Here is a 17,097-nt window from a genome sequence, read left to right on the forward strand (position 1 = left end):
TGTTAAGTTAGATTGGCTTATAACAAAGGCTTTTTTTGCTTTCTACTGACCTCTTTCTGAAGTTATTGGCATTTTGTAAGTTGAATGACTATTATTTGCAAACAGAAAATGAATTAAAATTCTTAGTAGAAAAACAAACATAAGCAGGTATTTCACTGGACATACCAAATATAGTCAATAACAATATGAAGAGCTGCTCAGCGTCATTAGTAATCAGGGAACGACCACAAGAGATACCACCTTAAACCCACTGAATTGGGAAAAGAAAAAAAAAAAAAGTCTGACCAAGCCAAGTGCTGGAGAGGATGTGGATCCACAGAATCTTTTATTCACTGTTGAAGAAAGTGTAAATTGGCTCAATCACTTTGGAAAATAATTTGGCACTATCTCATGTAGTTGAATATTCACATATTCTTTTTCACTCCTACATATAGACCCAAAAGAAACCCTTATGCTATTACTCCAAGAGACCTGCTCAAGAATGGCTAAAGCAGAAAAGCCAAAACCTAGGAATAACCACAAAGCCCATCAACAGGAGAACGGATGGAAACCCCTGTGGTCTATCCATACAATGAAACACTATCCTAAAGTCAACATGGAATAACTACAGCAATACGCACCAATATGGGTAAATCTTAGCTATCGATGCAATAAAACTATATTAAAAGAAGTGAGAAAGCAAGTAAAAGAAAACCACAGCGTTAAGGGTGAGGCTTCTTCAGGAAGTGAAAGGCAAGGGGTGGCTAGGGAGAGGGGAACCATATAATTTGATGTAAGTTATTAACAAGAATTAGCTCTTCTTTTTAGTGATGGGTTCATGAATGATTACATTATTAATGAGATGTTAGATAGATAGATAGATAGATAGATAGATAGATGCAGGCTATACATAGGCCAATGATAAAACTGTATCATGAGACATTGACTGAGGTTTGTCCAATTCTGTACACTTGAAGACAAAACTAAGATAAAACCAGAAAAAGTATAAAAAGTAAAAATAAAATTTAAATACCTATACACAGTGTGCAACAATTCTGTGTTTAAGTCTAGATGAAAACAAATGCCTTATCATACTTCTTACATCAAAACACATGGTCAATATTTAGCTGAATTGAATTGTTTTTCAATAGGAGCCTGAGTTTTACTGGGTTGTTGTGGGCTGTTGTTGTTGTTCTTTTGTTCGTTTGTTTGTGTTTGCATTTTCTGCTGCAGCCATCATATGCCAAGTCTGATAGTTCTCTGCCTTTCTGCAGTTTTTTACGTGAAGAAGAGAATTAGAAAACAAGCTGTCTCATCCTGAGAGCTATGTGAATGCCATATGGTACTGTAGCTGGTTGATCCAGGTTTGTCATCCATGAAGCAGCACCAACTATGTCCCAGGCTCTGTTCTAGATTCTGAGGACAAAGCAGCAAATGGCAAAGTACCTGCCTTCATGAAGCTTAAATTCTAATATTGTAGATATTGTCATGTCATGAGCAATAATATGAAGAATGCAAGACATGGAAACAGAGAAAAGACAGAGTAATCTTGGAAGCCTCTCTGAGAAACAGAATGAAACATGAAACTGAGTCTAGCTAGAATAGGAGCATTCCAGAGGAGAAAAGAGCAAGTACAAAGTCCTGGGGTGCAAGATTTCTTCAGGTATTAAAAGAACAGTAAGGCCAATGTGGGATGGAGGGGAGACTGGTAGATGATGAAGTTGGGGTGGGTGTTTGGAGCACTCTAGAGATCTTGATAGGAGTTTCACCTGCATGGAAAGGAAGAAAGCCTAACTGAAGTGAGTTCAAAAGAGGCTGGGGAATGAGGAGTTGAGGTGGCAATACAGCTAATTCTTTTGAGGAGTTTACTCAAAAAAATAAATCTCCAAGAAGAAATAAAATATGCCGCATGCCAGAAACCTAGATGTGTCTCATGACTTTGAAAAAAGGGAAGACTGTTCTACAGATTGTCCTATGGAGATAACACCTTACTAGGTGGATTGACAAAGAGGCCATTAGGGACAGGAGTCCCTCAAGGATCTGTCTTTGGCCTCCCAATCCCTTCTACTTCTACTCCCTTGGAAAACCTCCGTAATCCGAGTCTTTCTCCTTCCTCCTCTCCTATCTGTATCTTCAGCTAGGCCCTCTGATTACAGGATTGATCGCATATCTCCTTACCACCCACCCTCTTCTGCAAACCACCACCCAGAAGCTAACAAGCTATTCCAAGTCAGGAGCTGCATGGCCCTCAGAACCCCTCAGCCTGTGATCAGTCCCAGAAATGCCTTCAGGCAAAATTGTTCTTTTTCTCTGAGGCTACACTAGCCTGACTTTGCACAAAATTGGTTGACAGCTTGTTCTCTTCTTGTTGTAGCCTGTTTCAAGAGACTCCATAACCATGGTGAGATGGCTGCTGTCTGAAATCTGATTTCTGCTAACATGGGGCAGAAACTCTGGGTCTGGAGGCCAAGGTGGGGGTTACCTCTTCTCTCAGTTTCCCCTCATGGAAAGGTGTGGGAGGTCCCAGTCATTTTATGAATGCCACACCCACCTGCCTTCCAAGCCTTATATAGGCCCCTGCAAGTGAAGCAACATCAGAAAACACTCACAGCAGGCCCATGCTAGCACAGATTCCCAAGGAACCTGAAAGGCAGACTTTGGCAGTGTTTCCCCCTTCAGCTAAATTGTCTTAGACTCACTGACATCTCTCTCAGCCTCAGACTCCTAAGACACTGTTTTTCTGATGACCACCTAGATATTCTGGTATTGACCAGATTAGAAAGTCTCCGAGAAAACCTGTCCTTCAGGAATCACACAGGAAAAGGGAGAGTAAAGACAGATGGACAAATGTGTAAGCACTCCAAACAGCCAGGACCTTTCCAGCCACAGGTGTCTTTCTAATACTGCTAAATGAGTCAAGAAGCCATCACATCAGGTCAGCAGAACAAATGAGAAAACAAAATTGTGAATCAGTAGACACTGATTTACCCCTGCTATACTTTAATGAAGTTTCAAAAGAAAAATCATACTCCAGCAGAGGCACACATCAACAGTGGCCAGCTTTCCTGATCAATCAAGAGTCCTATAAATTGCACAGAATTAATTGCATAGAATTTCTGTTTAGGGGATCTGGGTGGCTCAGTCGGGTAAACATCTGACTCTTGATTTCAGCTGGGGTCTTGATGATCCCAGGGTCGTTGGATGGAGCCCCGTGCCAGGCTCCTCACTGAGTGTGCTGCCTGCTTAAGATTCTCTCTCTCTTCCCCTCCTCCCTCCCCTGCTCAGGCATGCTCTCTCTCTCTCTCTCTAAAAAAAGTTTTAATTTAATTTTATTTATTTAATTTTTAAATGTTTATTTATTTTTGAGAGAGAGAGAGAGAGGCAGAAAGAGGGAGACAGAGGATCTGAAGCAGGCTCTGAGCTGAGAGCAGACAGTCTGATGCAGGGCTCAAACTCGGGAACCGCGAGATCACCGTGAGCCACCCAGGTGCTACAAAAAATGTTTTGTAATTTAAAAGAAAGAATTTCTGTTTAAGCTTTTTAAAGAAAGATATCTAAAGTTTTTGTAAATATTACATGTGGGACCAGGAAGTCTGTCTTTTCAACTCATTAAATAGTTTTTTAGTTAATTCAATCATAAGGGCACCAAGTTAAGCAGAACCTAGAGGTATGAATTAGTTCCAAGTTCCATAAATCTTTCATGTTGAGAAACAGGCTAGGACCTGAGTATTTTGTTCCAAAATACTAAGACATTTTAAGTACTTCAGAATCATATGAAATTATTCTGTGTCTAAGAAAAAAATATTTTATTGAATCAGGTTTTTTTTATACACCACTACATGCACAGATTCTCTCTGAAAGAGTTCGGGAATCGCAGTGCTTGTATACTGATGAGAAAAAAAAAAAACCTACTCAGACCCAAAAAGAACCTCACAAGTGTTACAAAAAGGAGTTCTACCCCTTTCAGAAAGTGCAGACGGGAACAGCTCCTGTTATGGACACGGGGCTGGTCAGTGAGGAAACAGAGGCCAGAAGCTGGGAAGAGGAAATAGCAATGCCATCAGCCAGCTCAGGGGCGGGAAAGGGGGATGGAGGGAATCCCTGGTTTACCACTGTCAGGGGGAAATCCCTTGCCTGTCATTTTTCTCTGTTACAGAGTTGTCCTTTTCCAGCTGAGATGTATCAGCTTCACTGTAAAGGTCCTCTTGAAGCTTCCTTGAGAACATGTTGAGGCATGTTGACACCTCAAAGCATCCCCGTATTTTGAGAAAATGAGAAGACCTAAGCTGCTAAGCCCAACTATCAAGGAAAACTACAAAATGAAATGGAAATGTGTTTCAATAAGCGCAGGGGCAAAGGCCGGCAGGCCGGGCTTCACTTAGCTCTATTTGGATAAACACACACTCTAGGATACTAGCCCACACCAGAAACATATGTTCTGAAAATATCAGAGGAGGCCAGCGAGCAACACAATCCCAGGTCACTTGATTGAACACCCTCCTCCTCTAAGAAGATAAGGAAGAGGAATTATAAAAAGACAAAGATGAGAATCAGCCAAGATTTAGCTTTCGATAAACCTTGAGCTCATACAAGGATATGAAAAAATGACAATCTCTGGGAGGAAAATTATGCATTTCTCTATACTAACCAAGCAGTTCATGAGAAAGCTGCTTCTCATTTCCAATGATGTTGAAACACTTCTTCCAAGAAGTCTTCTCTCTGACTAATGGGAAGAGGGTTGTAGTAAATCACTTTAGAGTTCCTCCTTGGGGCAAAATTGTAAGCTTAGTAAAATACATCTGACAGATTTACTGATCCTTCCTCCATTCTAAGTACTTTGTGCTATCTAGGACTATCATGCACATCTCCATTCCTAGGGCCTTGCTGGGGTAAGGATACACCCCATACTCTTAACATTTTCCTACCTTTTCTCTTCCATGTAAAATGTGTTTGTCCTATGTTCAATCTCCATAGATCCTGTCCTTAATCGAAGTCACAGTGAATTAGTCATATAAACAAATTAGCTAGCCCATATGCTACACTGATGTGCCACAGATTAATGTGTCTAATCTTGTTTTTTATCAAAAGACATTCAGTTGGGCTAGGTAAACTTCATATTCTCTCCGAACTCTAATATTGTAAAATTTTATGAGTGACTCTGGTCAAAAAAAAAATCTTAAACCTTGGGCCCCACTAGTTGGCAAATTGACCTTTTAAGGCCCTTGAAATTAGACCAGTTGTGTTGTTGTAAACACGTCATATCTGATAGCTGCCCTTCAATCAAAAAGTTTAATGGCAATTTTTAGACATTATTATTGTACATCTTGTATATTAGTGAACTGAAGATGACCTAAAGTCTTGGCTTTCCTCTCATCGAGAAATTAGTCTCCTTTCCCTTTGACATGGAATCCAGGCTGGTCTTGTAACTCTCTTTAATCAAGGGAATTTGGGGAAAGTGACATTTTGCCAGTTCTAGCCTAGGCCATAAGAGGTATGGAAGCTTCTTCTGCTTTCATCCTCTTTGGAGCCTTAAACCAATGCAAAGAGGTCCAGCTATTCTGCTGCAGACACTGTGTAGAGAGAGAAATTGATTCCCAGCCAGTCCCTATCTGGTCCAGACATCTCAGCTGAGGTACCAGACATATGAGTAAAGCCACTTTGGACTTCCAGCCCTAGATCAGCTCCAGATAACTGAAGCTGCATAACCCCAGATGAGACCAGGAGAAGAACCACTGAATTGAGTTCAGTCCATAGACAGCTATTCTTATTTTAAGCCATTAAGTTTCAGAATGGTTTGTTATGCTGCAGTAGATGACTGAAACACATTCCTAAAAGCTGGCCTCATCTTTTCTTTGAACAAAGAAGGAATGGGAAACAAATAAGAGAATTTTTTAAATGAAGTTCCTAAATTATTATCAGTTATTCCACCATCCAGCACTGACTGACTCCTTCCCATATACAATGGCATATCCATAAATTCGTTCAATACTTTCTCAGCTATACATATGTCCCCAATATCTGCTGCCATCCAAACAGAGAGAACTTGTAAGCTCCTGCTGGTCAGAAACCAAGAATTTTAACAGGTCTTTTATAAAGGCTTTTTAGCAATAATAATTTCTGCAGAGGACTTCAGCAATGATCAACACTATGTCCTAGAAGTCTTGCTACTTCTCCAGACTGATAAGTCTAGAAATGGAACCTCAGACAGAAACTCCATTTTGAAAGCCTAATGTCATCCTTTTGACACTGAAACCATAAGACCCTCTCCTGCACTCCTCCCACCAACAAAATACATTACACAGTGACCATAGGCTTATTCTACAGGAGTATTTTTTTTAAGTTTATTTATTTTGAGAGAGAGAGAGCGAGCATGAGTCAAGAAGGGGCAGAGAGAGAGAGGGAGAGACAGAATTCCAAGCAGGCTCTGCACTGTCAGCCTGGAGCCTGATGCATGGCTCGATCTCATGAACCATGAGATCATGACCTGAGCTGAAATCAAGGGTCAGAAGCTTAACCAACTGAGTCAGGTGTATTTTTTTAATCAGTGGTTATAAGGTTGGTTATTCCTAAAGGGAAATTTTATATCTCTCTGCCATGCATTCATGTGTGACAAACCCCTAACACCTGTATGGAGGCACCTAGGCCAGAAGCTTGTGTTCTTGTCTTGCCACTATGCCTAGGAGTCATCCTGAAAGAAACTGTGAATAAAAGAGGCTACAGTGTGCTCACATAAAATGCTTACAGTTTGTAAACCTCTACCAGAATACAACCGGGCCCCTCATCATGTTTCAAATGACAATGAAAACTGAAATGTTGATGAAATATTTTTTTTTTAATTTTATTTATTTATTTGGGGGGGAGGGGCAGAGAGAGAGGGAAAGAGAAAGAATTCTAAGCAGGCTCCACACTGTCAGTGCAGAGCCTGATGTGGGGCTCAAACCCACAAACCGTGAGATCATGACCTGAGCCAAGATCAAGAGTCAGCCGCTTAACCGACTGAGCCTCCCAGGTGCCCTGATGAAATATTTTTTCGAAAAACTTTCAGAGTTAAAACTTCTTTAAGGTTAAGAATATTTGATTTTTATTCTATATACTTCTGAATTGCTAGGATTTTTTTAGAATAAATATGAATTATTTCAGTAATTAAAAAATAAGTATACTAGGGCAATCATATTGTGTCTGAAATATTCATATAAATTTTTTTTGCATTCTTTTTGGCATAGTCATAGCATAAGTCTGGAAACTATGAGGTGCAATAATAGAGGCAGAAAAGCCCATTTTATACGTCAGCAAAGAAGTAATATTGTCATCCTTTATCTTAATGTAGCAACAATTGACTTATAAATGCACTATGTCCTTTCCTGTCCACTGCATTAATCCCCACATCACACACCAAACTCTTAAACTCTGAATAATGTAAACTGCCACTGGCTGTTTGTTATGTAAACTGTCCTCATATAAAAGTCCAGAGTAGGTCATACTCCCTAAATCTTTCTCCACCAGCCTAACTCTATGCTTGAAGTTCCTACTAAACCCATTCTTTGGGTTAAATTGTTGTAATGCCTACAGAATATCTCTCAAAATACAAATACTGTAGTGGTTTTCTTAAAGGAGTAACCAATTAACCTGTTAGAACCAAAAGTTTTAGATGATGAAACCAATGCAAGGCTCAACTCAGAAAAAAAAAAATCCATTGTTGATTGGTGATTGGGTTTAACTTCTTCATCTTTTTCTCATGTTATATTAATAAAAATGATCATTATTATCAGTACAATTTATTGAGCACCCATAATGAATTGGGCCCAGTAGTTAGTACTTGCCACATATTACATACTACTTTTCCCATTTCATAGATTAGGAAACTGAGATCAATGAAATTAGGTGATCAGTCAGGATCAAACAGCCCCTAAGAAACAAAGTTGGAATCCCCAAGATGATGGAAGAGTAGGAGGACCCTATTTATTCATCCCATAAATACATCTAACTAACTATCAAATCATCCTAAATACCCCCCAGAAATCAGCCTGAGGACTGACAGAACAAATTTCACAACTAAAGGGAGAGAAGAGGCCACATCAAAGAAAGTAGCAAGTGCAGGGACATGGCTTAGGGGAGAAACAGACTGTGGCTGCGGAGGAAGGGAGGGAGCTGTGGTTATGGAGAAGGGCAAGCGAGAGAGAGAGAGGGAGGAGTATACAGGGGAATGCACAAAGAGAACACTTCCCTAAAGCCACTGGTTTGGAAAAGAAGAGGGCTGAATTTTGTAAGTTCTTGCAACTAGTGGGGCTTAAAGTCTAGAGTTTTAAAGGTCAGCAGGTTTGGCTGTGATAGAGCCTGGAGGACACTGCCCAGCTCCTGGAGAGAAGGAAGGCAAACAACCCAAGGACAGACAGTGTGGAAACAGTGATCTGAAGAGGGCCTGTGGCACACAAGGAGATTATTCACTCTTCTCTGAGTGCACCCCTGAGAGGCAGCATTCTTGGAGACTCCTCTCCAAGAACAAAGGAGCTAGCCAGCAGCACTTCCTTCCCCCACCCCTTAGCATAAACACAGAGCCACCTGTGTTTATGTGGGAAGCAGCACAGCACCAACGCTGGCTGTCTAACTTGCTTAACATCAAGCCCCACTTCTCCTGCACTTCAGTGGAACTGCCCTTCTCAGTCATGCTTGCTTCAGTCCCAATGCAGCACCTCCCACTCCCCAGAAGACCAGCACAAACCCCTGCTCACACCATATCTCCTGACCAGAGAGTTCTGCAGAGACTCAGTTCGGGTGGAGTTGGTGTCAGGTCTCATTTCACAAGCAGACCAGAGCACACCTGGTTAAAACTTGCTACATCGTGCCTGGGACCAAACACTGTCCATAGCAGGCAAGGTGAGCCTCTGCAGATGACTGGCCTGAAGGATAGAGCAGCATAGACAACAGCATAGCACACGCAGCACACCCTGGAGACACTCCTTGAAGTGCCAGGCCTTGGGCACTACAGCACCTCTTCTTCATAAGACCATTACTTTCAGGAGCAGGAGACATTTTTGGCTTTTATAGCACACAGACGAAGGCAGAGACTCAGATAAAATGCCAAGACAGAGGAATTTATCCCAAATGAAAGAAGATAAGGCCACAGCCAGAGATATAAGCAAAATAGGTATAAATAACATGCCTGATGAAAAATTTAAAGGAACAATCATAAGAATGCTCACTGGGCTTGACAAAAGAATGGAAGACATCAAAGAGACCCTTACCACAGAGATAAAAGAGTTAAAAAAGAATCAGTCAGAGATGAAGAATACAACAAATGAGATTGGAAACAGGTCTGATGCAATGAACAGCAGGTTGGAAGAAGCAGAACAATGAATTAGTGATATAGAACACAAAATAGTGGGAAATAATGAAGCTGAAGAGAAAGAAGTATTATGGAACAAGAGGATACACTTAGGGAATTCAGTGACTCCATCAAACATAGTAACATTCATATTACAGGGATCCCAGAAGAGAGAGAAAAGGGAGCAGAAAATATACTTCAAAAAATAATAGCAGAAAGTTTCCATAATCTGGGGAAGGAAACAGACATCCAGATCCAGGAGGCACAGAGAACTCCCACTAAAATCAACAAAAGCAGGCCAACACCAAGACATATTACAATTAAGTTTGCAACATATAGTGATAAAGGAATAATCTTAAAAGCAGTAAGACAAAAGAAGTCCTTAACTTACAAGGAAAAACCCATAAGGCTAGCTGGAGATTTCTTAACAGAAACTTGGCAAGCCAGAAGAAGTGGCATAATACATTCAAAGTGCTGAATGGGAAAAATCTGCAGCCAAGAATGCTCTACCCAGCAAGACTATCACTCAGAATAGAAGGAAAGATAGAGTTCCCCAGACAAACAAAAACTAAAGGAGTTCGTGAACGCTAAACCAGCCCTACAAGGAATATTAAAGGGGACTCTTCTAGGGCAAAGGGGAGACAAAAATAAGAAAGGGTCAGGAGAAAATCCCCAGAAACAATGACAAAACAAGTAATAAAATGCCAATAAATACATATCTATTAATAATTACTTTGAATGTAAATGGACTAAACATTCCAATCAAAAGACATAGGGTATCAGAATGGATAAAAAACAAGACCCATCTATATGCTGCCTACAAGAGACTCCTTTCAGACCAAAAGACACCTGCAAATTTAAAGTGAAATTTATTATGCAAATGGATGTCAAAAGAAAGTCATAGTGGCAATACTTACACTAGACAAACTAGACTTTTTTGTTCTTGTTTTTATCCTGCTTTGATCAGGATACTACTAGCCTGAAGGAATGATTTTAAATATGTTCCCTCTATTTCATTATTTATAAGATTTTGATAAAGACTGTCATTAATTTTTTTTTAATGTTTTGTACAATTCATCAATGAAACCATTTATGAATGGTTTGGGGCTTTTCTGTATTAGATATTTTTTTTTTTATTCCTAATTCAACTTTCCTTCTTGTTATTGGTCTAAGAAGATTTCCTATTTCTTGGATACAAGATTCATCACTCAATCTTGGTAACTTGTGCATTTTTAGGAATTATCTGTGTTTTTTTCTAAGTTATCTGATTTGTTAGTATATAATTGTTTATTGTTATCTGTTATCATACTATTTCTGTGGTTATCTATTGTATTGTCTTCTCTTCCATTTCTCATTTTGATTTTTGAGTTTTCTCTCTTTTTTTCCTTAGTTAATGTAGTTTAAAACATTACCAATTTTGTTTATTTTTTGGAAAACCTGGTCATTACTTTCAATGTTATGTTATTGTTTCTTCTAGTCTCTATTTTATTTTTGAAATTTCTTTGTTATGTTTTTCCTCTAATAAATTTCAGCTAAGTTTCTTCTTTTTCTAGTTCCTTGTGGTGTAATGTTGTTGTTTACTTGAAATTTTTTTCTTAATACAAGCATTTATAGCATAAACATTCTAACATTTGGTTTTGCTGCATCCCATACGTTTTGGAATATTGTGGTTTCTTTTTTCTGTTTGTTTTGAGACATATTTTGATTTGCCATTTGATTTTTCATTTGGCCCACTGCTTGTACAGTAGTGTGTTGTTTAATATTTATATATTAAATATTTAAAATATTTTTTAATATTTATTTATTTTTGAAGGAGAGAGAGACAGAGCGTGAGCAGAGGAAGAGTCAGAGAAAGAAGAAGACACAGAATTCGAAGAAGGCTCCAGGCTCTGAGCTGTCAGCACAGAGCCCAACGCGGAGCTTGAACTCACAAGCTGTGAGATCATGACCTGAGCTAAAGTCAGATGCTTAACCAACTGAGCCACTCAGGTGCCCATTAAGTATTTAATATTTTTTAAAAAAGAAACAAAGTCAAGATTCAAACCAGAACTGTCTGATGCCAAAGCCCATGTTCCTTCTATATACTGTGCTTTATAATACTTGAAGGCAAGAAAATGCTATAGCTATGACAAATTTTTAGAGTTAGCTATTTGTGATGAAAAATTCCTTTTCTCTGCCATATTGTTGCCATCCAGAGCCAGTAGCAGAAAGAAAGCCATTGCAATCACTCACAATCCAGTCCTTCCGTGTGGGCCTCTTTCAAGTTCTAGTCCTTAGCCAAGCCTCCAATCTGTCCCATCCCCCTGTGGTTTCTCTAGTCTAATTATAGCTCTTAGAAGATTTGCTAATTCAGACAATAATCACAACATCCTGTTGAGTTCAAACAAAATGTTTTTTTAAAAACAAGGATAATTACTCTTCAAGGTGTTTTATAAATAATAAAAAGATAATATCTCCTTCAATTCATACAATGGGTGCTCTTTCTTTTCAAAGAACTTTACAACTATCAACTAATTGGTGCTTTAATATAATACTAAATATCTTTTAACCCATGGAAGCAAAAGTGTCTTACGGTAAAGCAATTCTGACTCTTGCCTGACAGCACAGGGGGTTCTGACTCTCATTTTGGGGAGTACAGCCTCCTGAACATGAGGAGGACAGAGCAGAAAGTAGTGAGAACAAAGGCTGGAAATTAATGGAAATCTTCCCATCTATTAGCCACGCAGCTCACAAGGCACTTGTTTAGATAAGATGTTCCTTCAGCCATATAATTTAGTATTTTAAAAGGTGGCTTCCATCAATTATGATAATGTGGTATATGATGTAAGGAAAAAGCTGAAATCCCAGTGAACTATATTATACAATAGCTGACCTCACACTGGCTAAGACTGAGTTAAGAATGAACACACATGAGGTTGCTGTCAAACAACCCTTTGCCACCTCACGATATTATTCAGAAGATCAAATAATACTTCCCTGGTTCTGTACTGGCTTTTAAAAATATTAATATACAGTTTATTGCTTTCTTAGTTTTAATTTATTTTTATATATTTTTATTCAAGTATAATTAACATACAGTGTTATAAAAGTTTCAGGTGTCCAATATAATGATTCTACAATGTGTTCTTCATCCCCTCACCCACATTTCCTCTGGCAACAACCAGTTCCCTGTATTTAAGAGTCTGGGGTTTTTTTGCACATCTCTTTTTTTTCTTTGTTCTGTTTCTTTCTTTCTTTTTTTTACTGTTTATTTATTTTTGAGAGAGAGACAGAGAGACAGAGAGACAGAGCATGAGTGGGGGAGGGGCAGGGAGAGAGGGTGACACAGAGTCTGAAGCAGGCTCCAGGCTCTGAGCTGTCAGCACAGAGCCCGACACGGGAACCCAAACCCACAAACTGTGAGATCATGACCTGAGCCAAAGTTGGAAGACTAACGGACTGAGCCACACAGGCACCCCTGTTGTGTTTCTTAAATTCCACATATGAATGAAATCATGTGGTATTTGTCTTTCTCTGACTTATTTCATTTACGATTATATCCTCTACATCCATTCATGTTGTTGCGAATGGCAAGATTTCATTCTTTTTATGGTTGAGTACTACTCCACTGTGTATGTTTGTGTGTGTGTGTGTGTGTGTGTGTGTGTGTGTGTGTGTGCGCGCGCGCGCCACATCTTTATCCATTCATCTATATATGGACAGTGGAGTTGTTCTATAGAACTGTGGCCAGTTTCATCTACTATTTTATTGTAATTTGTTGTAATAGTTAAATAACATAACACTTTTCTATTAATTTTTTATATTATTTAAAGACTTTCTTTAAGGATTCCCAAATAACAATTATTTACATGGAAACATGGGTCTCTCAGGAGCACAACTTCAAAACTAAATCTAGACAAATACATGGGACCCTTCTTGGTTTCCTAGAGCTGCAAGATACACAACTGTAATTCAAACTATTCTGTACAGAAATGTGACCACATGCAACATTCAAGAAACCAGCTTTTGGGGTCAGTAAGGAAAAAAGAGACAAAATTCTTGACAGATGGGCTTTAAAAAATTGCAAAAACAACAACCTAAACCAGCTTCCTTAAGGCTTATTACAATATCCTAAACAACAACCAAAAAAATCCAGATTAATCTTTAATATGAAACCTTGGTTCTCTTTTGGTTTAAGGAGGATGCTTGGTATTTTGGCAAAGTTTCCTGCATTCTTTTTGTTTCCTTAGGCAAGAGGAACTCATCTCTTATAAGAAATCCTTAAACACTATTATAGGCTTAATGTTTATGTCCCCTCAAAATGCACATGCTGAATGCCTAACCTTCAGTGTGACTATATTTGGAGAAAGGGCCTTTATGGAAGTAATGAAGATTAAATGAGATCATAAATGTAGGGCCTTGATCTGATAGCAATAGAGTCCTTATAAGAAGAAACAACAGAGTTCAGCTCATTCTCTCTGTCATGTGCAGACACAGTGAGAAGGTGGCTGTCTGCTTTCACAGGAACCAAATCGGCCAGCACCTCAATTTTGGAGTTCCCAGCCTCCAAAATTGTGGACATAATAAATCTCTGTTACTTAAGCCCCCAGTTTACAGTATTTTGTTATGATAGCCCTAGCAGACTAATACAGATACCAATTAAAAAGAAAATATTCTACAGTTTGGATGAGAACTATATAACAAAAGAATATTTGCAACTGAAAATCTATAATGGAACTTGCTTGTATAATTTTTTTCAGTTGGGCTTCTACGGAAGAGTCCAGTTAAACATCTTGCAGAACCAGGGCATGGTAAAAGGATAACCTGACTTTAATTATCTTGCATGTTTAACTTATTTTAATAAAAGAATTTCTGCAACAACGAGAATAAAATACCTAGAAATAAATTTAAGCAAAGAGGTCAAAGACCTCAAAAGCAAAAGGTCAATAACAACAACAACAAAAAATCCATTTAAAAATTGAAGACATACAAATGGCCAACAGGTGCATGAAAAGATGCTCAACATCACTAATCATGAGGAAAATGCAAATCAAAACCACAATGAGGGGTGCCTGGGTGCCTCAGTTGGTTAAGCGACTGACTCTTGATTTCAGCTCAGATCATGATCTCACGGTTCATGGGTTTGAGCCCCGAGTTGGGCTCCACAGCAGGCAGCACAGAGCCTGCTTGGGATTCTCTCTCTGTCCCTCTCTCTCTGTCCCTCCCCCACTCATGCTAGCTGTCTCTCTCAAAATAAATAAATAAATTTTAAAAATAAAAAAAAGAAATTCCCTAAAAAAAAAAAAAAGATTCTCTCCCTCCCCTCCTGCCCCTCCCTTGCTGGCACAATGAGAATATCACCTCACACCAGTCAGAATGGCTATCATCAAAAAGACAAGGGGGCACGTGGGTGGCTCAGTGTGTTGAGTGTCCAACTTCGGCTCAGGTCATGATCTCATGGTTCAGGGTTCAAGCCCCATGTTGGGCTTTGTACTGTCCATGCAGAGCTTACTTTAGATTTTTCTGTCTCCCTCAGTCGGCTCCTTCCCCATGTACATGGGTGCACGTGCTCTCTCTCTCTCTCTCTTGCTCACTCTCTCTCTCTCTCTCAAAAATAAATATTTAAAAAAAGACAAAAATAACAAGTGTGGTCAAGGATGTGCAGAGAACCCTTGTGCACTACTAGTGGGAATGTAAATAGGTGCAGCTACTGTGGAAAACAGTATGGAGGTTCCTCAAAAAATTAAAAATAGAACTACCACACGATTTAGCAATTACACTTCTGCATATTACTCAAAGAAAATGAAAACAATAACTCAAATGGATATACTGCTTCATTACATTGTAGCATTATTTACAATAGCCAAGATATGGAAGCAGCCTAAGTGTCCACTGATGAATGAATGGATGACGAAAATGTATATACATGCACACACACATACACATACACACACGAGATAGAGTACTAGTCAGCCACTAAAAGAATGAAATCTTGCCATTTACCACAACATGGACAGGCACTGAGGGCATTATGCTAGTGAAAACAGTCAAACAGAGAAAGACAAATACTAGATGATCTCACTCACACGTAGAATCTAAAAAAAAAAAAAAAATTGAACTTATAGATACAGACAACAAATTGGTGGTTGCCAGAGGCTGAGGGTGTGGGTAGACAAAACGGGTGAAAGGCATCAAAAGGTACAAACTTCCAGTTATAAATAAATAAGTCATGGGGATATAATGTACAGCATGGTGACTATAGTAAGAATACAGTATTGCATATCGAGCAATCTTAAAAGTTCTCATTGGAAATAAATATAACTATGATGACAGATATTAATTAGACTTACTGTGGTGGTCATTTCACAACATATACAAATATCAAATCATGTGTACATCTGAAACTAATATACTGTTACATGTCAATTATACTTTGATAAAAAATAAATTACTTTTTTAAGTTAAAAAAAAAAAGAATTTCCCATAGAACTGACAGGTGAGCTCATCTGTATGTTTACATTATTTGGCATTCAGAGGTCAATATCTAAAGCTACAGGTAGAATCCCCAGGGCTCTACAGAAATCCTGATGTGGCAAAGACAGTGCTCATCGAATGAATATTCCATGAACTCCCCTATATTTCACAGTACATTTGGGATCATGTAACTAATTCTAGCCCAAGGACTCTGAGCGGATGCATGTCACTTCCAGGACAAGGCAGGCGAGAGCCAATGCACCTCAACTGTCTCCATTTTCTCACCCACAACCACCCCAGAAAACCACACATTCCAAATTCCATACCAGCAAAATAGGAAATAAGTAAGAACTAAGCATTTATTTGGTAAGCCCGGGAGATTTCAAGGTTTTATTTGTTGTGGCAACTAAGAGTAGTTACCATAATATATCTTGGAACTCTGATTCTGCAGAAGATTTTGGGACTTCAATGCTATTTGAAACTTGAACATAGACTTAAACCTACCTGCCAAGTTGCGACAGACCATAAGCAATTGAACATGGAGGTAACTGGGGAGATGAAGCATCAGTGTCTCCACAGGAACCACTTATTAAACTTCTTCTATGTTCCTTGATCTGAGCTACATGATGTGGAGTGAAAAGAAAGAAAAAGACATGGTTTAGGCTCTCACAACGCTCCCAGTTTTATTACCAGCAAGGTTTTAGATTCCTGCCTCTCCTAAGCAGGGTATTACTAATGTGCTGGAGCTCCTTTGCTTAAGGAATTACATAATTATGTCACATGGAGATTTTATACATACCTAGAATGATGATCGCATGAACCAAGGAAATAAGAAATGAGGATTTAATTGATGCCATGGGTTTCAACTGCAATTATAGCAATAAAATTCATAATTTGGTTTATAGTAACTTTCTCTACTGCATCCCTGCCAAAATGCTTAGGGCTTATAAGGGTAATTACATATAATCAAAGAAAATAGTGCTAATTAAAATCGTAAGCTAGACTATGGTGATGGTTAGATTAAATGGACATCCTAGCTAATGGTACATTCCCTTATCTTATTCCAAAAGACCCAGCAAAAAACCTTTTGTCATCCATCTTGTTTTTACTAATGGAGAAATCGAAGGACATGGAGGCCACCTGGCTGGAAAGCATGGCAGAAAGACCAGACAGAAACCCATGTGGAACACTGAGTTTACTTATGGGCCTGTGCTCCCTCACAACCCCCATGCTCTGTCCCTTTGTCCCTCTTCTCTACCATTCTCAGATGTCACTTTCCAGTTTTCAGAAGATACAAAGTTTATTTTTGTTGTTTTGATTTTGTCTTTTTTGCTTTCATGGTG

General features: G+C 38.9%; 1 pseudogene; it reads right to left on the minus strand.

Annotated features, from left to right (window-relative positions):
• Window positions 1-17,097, minus strand: part of LOC131505115 (52 kDa repressor of the inhibitor of the protein kinase-like) — a 94,611-nt pseudogene that overhangs the window by 33,903 nt on the left and 43,611 nt on the right.

Source organism: Neofelis nebulosa, chromosome 1, assembly GCF_028018385.1.
Source record: "Neofelis nebulosa isolate mNeoNeb1 chromosome 1, mNeoNeb1.pri, whole genome shotgun sequence".
Classification (NCBI taxonomy): Eukaryota; Metazoa; Chordata; class Mammalia; order Carnivora; family Felidae; genus Neofelis; species Neofelis nebulosa.